This window comes from Aotus nancymaae, unplaced genomic scaffold (assembly GCF_030222135.1).
Source record: "Aotus nancymaae isolate 86718 unplaced genomic scaffold, 86718_ANA_hifiasm-v0.15.2.pri h1tg000006l, whole genome shotgun sequence".
Classification (NCBI taxonomy): Eukaryota; Metazoa; Chordata; class Mammalia; order Primates; family Aotidae; genus Aotus; species Aotus nancymaae.
The window spans coordinates 98,076,602-98,085,515 of NW_026988417.1; the positions used below are offsets into that span (position 1 = coordinate 98,076,602).

Below are 8,914 nucleotides of genomic sequence, written 5' to 3' on the forward strand. Positions count from 1 at the left end.
TCTACAGGCATTTTGAGTGGGAAAGTTCTCGGTTGCGTAGGACCCTCTGGCTTATTGTTGAACATCAGCATCCCTGTACTGCACAAAGTAAACGCCAGCTTGTAGCCGAAGGCAAATCACAAATGCTCCCATACACTTCCAGACACTCCCTGAGAGGAAGGTAATGCTCATGGTTGAAAACCATTGGTGGTGTCTGGGGCCAGAGTGTGAGAGCAAACTCTCCCATGCCATTGTGAAGCAGGGCTCGGGGCTTTGGAGACAGCCTCCATCTATCTGAGGGTCCCTTCTATGATTATTGAGTTGTGATGTACAAGCTTCTAGCAAAATGCCTAGGCTAAATACGCACTCCTTAAATATTGGCTAATTAATTGTCATCTCTTTCTTATTATTATATGCTCATTGAGACCAGAAATGTCACATCCTCTATGTTGTGAAAAGCCCTAGGCAGACTTAATTCAATGCCATGCTACTGGAAAGCCCTCAGGAGATATTAATATCAGGAGATATTAACGACTACTTTAATTTAGATGCAAACAATCCAAAAGGGCTAAATACCCTTGGCTCTGCGCCTCAACTGCATTTGGAGAGACTGATAATACAGTCCTCCAGCTAACTAATTGTCTCTCTGTCTCTGGCGTGTTCCCGAAACTCAGGTGCACTTGGGTCACCCAGCAGTTGTGTGGGTGGGTAAGAGCCTTTCTTGAGCTGTAGCCAGAGATCCAGGCTATTTGCAGCAGAGCTAGACTTTAAGGAATGGAAAACTTGGTAAATATGCCAATGTGGTGGAGAGGAGCCAGGCCAGGTCAGGCCAGGCCAAAAGATGGGGGCATCCCGAGAGGCTGGGGGGCCACAAGGTGAGGTATGCATAGCAAATGCCAGAAGCTGGGCATTACTTTGAGCCAGGAGAGGGGTTGGAATAGTGTTGGGGCCAGCGGGAGGTATCCCTTTCCCAGCCCCCCACTCCTCGGAGCTCTAGTTCCAACCTGAAAATTCGATCATCTTGCTGAGTGCAGGCAAGATAAGATCCAGGAAGAGCAGCAAGGATCCAAATTTCCATCATTCTCAGGAAATGAGTAGCAGGGGTCTGACTCCTTGCCCGCAGGTAAGGCATGGCAGCTTTGTTTCCCAGGATGATCTCTGAAGTATCAGAAAACAAGTCCAATGCAGGACTAAAGCTTTATAGATGAAAGCCACTGCCAGTTTTAAAACAAAAAATAAACTCTGGTTGTCATGAGCAGCCATGGGTTTATGGGTTTATTCATTTCTGCTGAATATCTGGGTGACCTGGGTTCCTTTGCAGATTTGCAGATTGTACTCCTTTTGTCTCACTTTTATACAAGAGATAATAACATTTGCAAATGGCTTTGACTCACCTGATCTGAATATCCTCAAATATCTGGCAAGATGAAATCTGGTTTGTTCTAAAGAAAAAGTAGAGAGAGTGAAGGATTGTGTTTTAAGTACAGAGTCTACCTAAAAACCAGGCCCCTCCCCTTCAACTTATTTCCTCCAGGTCCAAATGGCAATTCCTTTTTAATTAGCCAGGGTTATTAAGGAAAGCTGTATTTTCTTCTTCTTCTTCCCAGGTGGTCAGGATTCAGTGCAGTAAATTTTGGCTCCTCCCCCTTCCTGGAGCAGAGTGACAAGAACCCAAGACAGGAGATCTACACTGATTCAAATGATTTTGCTAGAGGTCATTTTGGGAGGAAATGTTTCAAAGGCGACCCTCCCAGCAGTGAAACATAATGCTCGTCTTCTGTGCAACAGGTAGGTGTGTGAATATGCAAATGAATGTGGCATGCAAATTCTTGGGAAATGACATGTGAAGGTGAACTTGTCACTACATGGAATAGAATGAGGGTACCTGACCCAGAGGACTAGCCCTCCTTTCTGTCCCCTAAGCCAGTAGCTCCTCTAGGTCACCTCCTGAGAGCGTCACTGAGGTACGTGTGAAATAAGAGGGCTGTTTCCATATTTGTAGAAAGAGAAAAATGCATAATGTCTTGAATTCCATTTGTATGTCTACCTGGATCACAGGTATCATTCACAGGCCAGTCAAGACTTAGGTTTTTCTAACCATTTCCTTTGACTTAAATAAATTTGGTTCGAAATTTTATCTCTGCCACTTAGGAATTATGAAAACTTGGGAAGTTTATAAACACTCAAATTCTCCATCTTCTCATTGACAAGTGGGGGTATGAAAACCTCCCCCATAGTGCCAGGAGGCCATAAAGGATTTTGTCAGAAAGTACCTCTCCAACATCTTGGCACATAGCAAGGGCTTGAATTGGCAGCAAGGGTTCTCTTTCTCCCCACGCCATGGCTTCCTGCTGAGACAGCACAGGGTCAGAGGGAATGAGAGCCTGCCTGACGTGCTGCCCATCGGAGTCCCTCTCAGAAGCTTCTAACAAAGAGCTGTCATGGGACAGGGACACTGGAGAGAGTAGGCATTATTTTTATTTTTATTTTTATTTTTATTTTTATTTTTATTTTTTGAGATGGAGGAAGACCCACAGTGGATAGCTCCTTTCTGAAGGCAGGTCATCCTAACTAGTGTCCAGCTCTCAGTGGAGAGGAGACCCACGGTGGGTAGTCCCTTTCTGCAGGCAGATTGTCAACAAGTGTGTGAGCCTGGCTGAGTCTGGGGTTTTTATGTGCTCAGAATGGAGGAGGTGCATGCTGATTGGTCCATGGGCAGCCATGAGCAGGCCTGGAAAAAGCACCGATTGGCTGAATGGCCACCAGTGAAGTTCTCACTCTGGGCCACTAACTTCACTTCACTAACACTAGCCCAGCCCCCAAGTTTCAGGCCATTCCTGGCTTGAAAAAGAGGTTCCACCAGGAAGCTGCCCCTTCTCACCTAGGAATCTGTCTGCTTCCTGCAGCCATCAACATGCCATTGCAGTGCCCAGGCTGTCTACACTGATGGGTGCCTGCAGGTTCACACTGAGATGCCCTCAGTGCCCAGCCCCCTCCCATGCTCATTGGTGCCCAAAGTCTGGAGGTGGCTGAGGCAGCAGGGGGCTGGTGTGTCAGTGCCACCCTGAGTACTGGGTTGTGACAGTGCCCAGGCTTGGCCACAATTTTGCTCCACCCCAGAGAAGGTGACAGGAGTGAGGAAGCACCAGGGAGTAGGAGCAGGCACTTTCAAGCCTGTAGGGGCAGCGGGCTTCCTGGGCTGCCGAGAGAGCAGGGAGGCCAGGGTCTGGGGCTGCTGCTGGGTGGCTGTGGCTATGCCTGGGAGCACTGGCTCCTGCCCTGCCAACTCAGTAAGGAGTGGGGCCTTCACCCGTTCCCAGCTCCTGCTGGCTCCACAGAGCATGCCGCCCCGGCCACGGCCCTCCCACACCTGCTACAGCTGGCATCCTCACAGTGGCTGCTCCAGACAGGCCATCATCACTATCAGCAGCACCCCAGTAAGTCTGGTCAGGAACCATGTCAAAGAGCAAATGAAGGAGGTATGAGAAAATGAGTGGAGTTTTCTGCCAGATAGGGGGCTAATCATGTGATGACTTGAGTTTTTCTTAACATGATAAACACCGAGGATTGCTAGCACCAGAAGGTGTGTGTTCACTGTTGTATAAGACAGTTGAGCAGTGCTGCAAAAACAGCAGAAAGTTCCTTCATTTTAATCTGGTTATATGCCCAAATCTCAAATCAAGAAATAATTCAGCTATAGGAGCCAATTAAATTACGATAAAACATGCCTTTGTCTGTAAAACATTTCTTTTCCCCTAAATGTAAAATTTAAAGTAAAACGTCTCTGTTTTTGATACGCAGCTCCACCAGCAGTTGCTGATACTGTACATAGTTCAGTGCAGCCATGGTGTTTTGGTCTGGAGATCTCAGAAGGGATGGGACAAAGACAATTCCAGTGTTCTCCGCATTCATGAGATTCTCCTTTTCATGGAGTGTCACTCCCTTTAGACGCGCCATCAGGGACCAGAGGGTTTCACAGCGAGCAGGTGTAGTTTCAGGGCTTCATGAAGGGTTTCCAGTTACTCATTAGGACCCATAGTTTCGGCAGATTCTATAAACTTAGGGTAGATATCATGCATGATTAGTGAAATTGGCAAATCTCTGAAGCACAGTTTAGGAGTACCTGTGACAATGTTGGCATCTTCATATGTGTTCACAGAAATAGCTGCTTTCTCACCATCTCTGTCAAAAGCCATCTTGACATCAGTTAAGTCACTAGATCCTGATACATGGGATAGTCCTTCAGAACTGGGACTTTCAGACTCAGTCTCCCTGTTGCACGTGTCCCCGACCCTTGGCCGCTTAGCAGTGTATGCTTTTGACAAGCATTGTAAAGTCACAGCTGCGCACCTTGGCATGCCTCAAGCCTGGCTTCCAGTCGTTTGGGACCATGTTGGGTCACTGGTTGTGAACGCTGAAATCAATCCACACAGTTCCCTCCCTGAGTAATGAGACCGTACCTGAGGGTGGCACAGTATTCACACCAGCGTGGCCCTCTTGATGCATGGACCTTGAAATTGTGAACCTTTTCATATTTTGGAATTTGCTTGTTTTCTTTCAGAGTTGCTCTTCTAACAAGTGACGTGAGTCTTTTTTCCGACACCCCATCCTGGCCTGTAGAATCTCACCACGTGTCTCTTTTAGGACTGGCATATATTTTTTGCAAGCTGACTCTCTAAGGTTGTGCATCCTATGTGCCCGTAAATTGGGTTTATCATCATCTCGGCAATGTATTCTGCTGCCTTGTTTCAATATAGAGAGTAATCAAGCCATCAGTTACTAGATTGTAGATGGACTCACAGTGTTTCTCCCCAATAAAGTGATTTCCATTGCAGTAGAGCCTGAAGTTTCTTGTTTGACTTCCAGATCTGAAAACCAAACTGTAGGGCCCCGGCTGCTGCTGGCTCTCCCATGACATAACTCCCTCAGCCACACTCAAGAGCTAGTCAGCAGCTTCTCCGGAGATCATGATGTGAAACTCTCTTCGACAATACTTTGGGCGGTTTTCTACCTTGAAAGTACAGATAATTCTTCAAGGATGAGGGGCTTCCTCTTGTAGCTGATATAAGTAAGATTTCCAAATAGGAAGTCGATTTACATCTGTATCAAACAGGGTCAGGGCCAATCCTTTTTTTTTTTCCCATAGACTCAAGAACATGGGTAGCATTACGGCATTATTTGTAAAAAAACTCTACTAGAAAACAGGACTATTGCAACCAAGTTTGTTTTGTTTTGTTTTGATTTTGAGTTGGTCTTGAACTCCTGGCCTCAAACAATCCTCCTGCCTCAGCCTCCCAAAGTGCTAGGATTACAGGCACGAGCCACTGCGCCCAGCCACAGCCAGGTATGTTTTTAAATGATTGCCCAACTCATTTTCATTATTTATTTATTTAGGATGTAAACAACAAATATTTATTTTGTACAGTTTTGGAGGCTTGGTATCAGCAGATTGATGTCTGGCGAGAGCGTCCTCCTGGTTTGCAGAAGGTCACCTTCTCACCGCGTCCTCACACAGCCTTCATGAAGCCTATCTGCCCCTTCTGGAAGCTTCCCAGGGGTCTGATGAGAAAATCACTAGCATTGTGTGCCATCATCATCTTCTCCTTCTCTACTTTTGTTGAGCAATTCAACAAATTCCTTGAAGGATTCAGTGATTTAATATCATCAAGTCAGTGTCTCCAGTGAAATCAAACTGAACTGACTGAAGCATCTGGGAACATTTCTGACCTACAGAAGAGTAATGTTCACCAGCTTATTATAAAGGATATTACAAAGGATCCAGATGAAGAGATGCATGGGCTGAGTATGGGGGAAGGGGCGCAGAGCTCCCACACCCTCCCCAGGCATGCCACCCTCCACGAAGCTCCACGTGTTCAACTATTGGGAAACTCCCTCAACTTATTTTAAGTAATTATTTATGATAGTGCATGTACACCTGAAGGAATCAGTGGACAGGCAGTTGCTAATGTTTGAGAAGCGGAAGCTTACACATAGCTTATATAAATAGCTTATGTGTAAGAGCACGTTTGGGAGTGCTCACTGGAACTGTGGTCTTCTGCAGTCCACAATGGGTAAGCAGGGCAGGCCCAACAGAAATGTATTTGCTAGGGGATGGGCAGCTTCCCAGAGACACTCATCCAGCGAGAACAAGAAGCTGGCCCCGAAGAAGCCCTGAGTGCCCGGGAGGGGTGGAGCTCTTACTCCAGTTGGTTCCTGGCCCAGGCTGCTGCACACACACAAACCTAGAGAGAGAGAGAAGGTCAGAGTGAAAGCCAGAAAGCTCTGCCTCAATACGCAGATATGCCTAGTAGTTGCCTTTCACTACTAGGGCTGGGCAATCGCACCTTGGGACCCACGCCCTCAGCACAGCTTCCTGCTCCACAGGTTTGGAACCATAAGTCAGGATGTCAGTGACATCCCTATAGTTCTGCCCTGGCAACAAGCAAGATGAGGCATGGTGTTGGAAACACAGTGGCAGCTCCAGCAGGAAGTCCTAGAGCTGGCGGGGCAGAGCAGGGACTCCCCTATGTTAGCAGAGTTAGCAGCTCCGCTGACAGGTGTGTGCTCTTGTGTTAGCAGGTAGCTCCAAGAGCCTTTGAATACCAAGTAATTCCTCTTTACATTACCTCCTCCAGACACTGGGGAGGCCTAGGAAAACTCAGGTTCTATCACCTATTGCCAATCATCTTATGCCTTGGAAATAATGTTATCCATAGTGGTTAGGTTTCCAAATGAGAAAAGAAATGGAAGGAAGGAAAGAAGGAAGGGAGGGAGGGAGGAAGGGAGGGCCACTTTCTTCCATAATCAATTATATATTTATTAAACACTATACACAAATAGTTCTTTTTGTTTCTAAATCCATAAAATATATTTTGAGACCAGATAACTGGCCTGTAGTGCCTTCACCCCATCAGCCAAGCTGTTCACCCTAATCTGAGGGGCTGCAGAGCTTACTTGGGGCTGCGCCCATTGCCCAGTCCCTGAAAGGAAGCTTTACAACCTGGGAGAGGAGGGAGGGGGTGTAGAATGAAGAATTCCAGTTGGCCGGGGCGGTGGCTCACGCCTGTAATCCCAGCACTTTGGGAGGCCGAGGTGGGTGGATCACGAGGTCAAGAGATCTAGACCATCCTGGCCAACACGATGAAACCCCGTCTCTACTAAAAAATACAAAAATTAGCTGGGTGTGGTGGCATGCACCTGTAGTCCCAGCTGCTTGGGAGGCTGAGGCAGGAGAGTTGCTTGAACCCGGGAGGCGGAGGTTTCAGTGTCGAGATCGTGCCACTGCACTCCAGCCTGGTGCCTGGTGACCGAGTGAGACTCTGTCTCAAAAAAAAAAAAAAAAGAATCCAGCATCAAATGAGGGCACAAGGAGGAGTCAGGCAGGTAAGAACTAGCTAAGGTCTATTGGGCATCTTCAGCAGGTCTTGTTTGATCCTCCAAATATTCTCATCCAGAAGAGAAGAGGCTCAGAGAAGGTAAGCAAGTCGCAAAAGTGACACGGGTAGTATCAGGTCGCCAGCCTGGAGGAAGAGGAAGAGTGGAGCAGCTGAGGCATCTGGCGTGGGCAGGGGTCCCGGGAGATCAGATCGCGGAGGTGAGTGGCGGAGAGGCGGGGGCGGGGCAGCGCTGCAGGGGCGGGGCGGGGCTGGAAGAGGGAGAGGCAGGTCGGGACCCCACAGAGCCACTGCGCTGTGGGCAGGTAAGGAAGAGGGGGTGTGGGAATCCTGGGCGCTGGGCAGAGGTGGACAGTGGGGCCCGGGGTGGGGTGGGGGGCTGTGGGGGGCTGTGGGGGGCTTTGGGGAGCCAGGGAAGGAGCAGGGGAGCAGAGGAGAAGAGGAGAGACCCAGGTGGGGAGCGCAGGGATTCCTGCTGTGGTCTCTGCAGAGAGGCTGGGATGAGAGAGAGAAGAAAGTCAGGGTGGATGGAAAAGAAGGAAATCGCGTCATTTCCAGCAACGTGGGTGAGCCAGGCAGGCGGGGGCGGGGGCTGTCGGTATATGAAGTGAAGTCAGGCATAGAAAGACAGACCCTGTTCTCACTCTTATGGAAGCTGAAAAAGTGGGCCCCAGAGAAGTGGAGGGTAGAATGGCACAACAGCAAAAACACAAAAACGAAAAAGAAAGGCTGAGTTTCATTCACATTGGAAGGACATGTGAATCTTGCGTCCCCAGGCAAGCCTTGCCTCTGCTAATAAGCGTGGTCAAATATTCCACTTTTATTACCTTTGAAGAAAATTACCTGCTGAATGTTTAAAAGCCTGGAGTCTCCAGGCCAATAGCAATTATTGTAATTGTTCTTAAAGGATTCATTGCTTGAGTGTTTGAGTTTTTATTTTATAGAGAAGATTCCTTCCACCCCACCCACACTTTACAAACTATTCAACACTGGAAACCAACATCTTAAGGACTAAGCATTCCAGGAATTCCCCGTAGGGTTACCAGTACCTACAGCTAGTGATAAAAAGATCATTAAAAGCAGAACATCTCTTCCTTCCCTGGAGCTCCTGTTAATTTGTGTTTAAAGACCTAGACTCTAGCAGAGTTCATATTTACAGCGAGGTAATATATTATTTACGTGGACTCCAGACACCAAAACATCTATAAATTCACACATAGTTAACCTTCTTCTTCTCCAGCCTTTCTTTACTTATTAAGCAAGTTCAAGACCTGGTCTATTACCAGGTATAAAGATCTTTCCACAGTTTCATCCACGATTTCTTTAAGAGGAAAATAGAAAACAAAAGACTTGCTGATTTTTTATTTAATGTGAGGCATGCTTACAGGCTTCAGAGGAAGTGTTTATGGGTAGGTGATAAAATTGTTAAATAATAAAAATGCGAAGGAAAAATAAATTTTTGCCATTTTGTCCTTTGGGGTTACATGCAAATTGCAGAAGAAGAAATGGATTTCAAAGGGTAAAATCTTCCAGAATGTAAC

The 8,914-nt window shown here is 47.2% G+C and overlaps 1 pseudogene; it reads right to left on the reverse strand.

Moving 5' to 3' along the window:
• Window positions 1-3,747: 3,747 nt before the first annotated feature.
• LOC105731003 (N-chimaerin-like) lies at window positions 3,748-5,146 on the reverse strand (annotated as a pseudogene).
• Window positions 5,147-8,914: the final 3,768 nt, after the last annotated feature.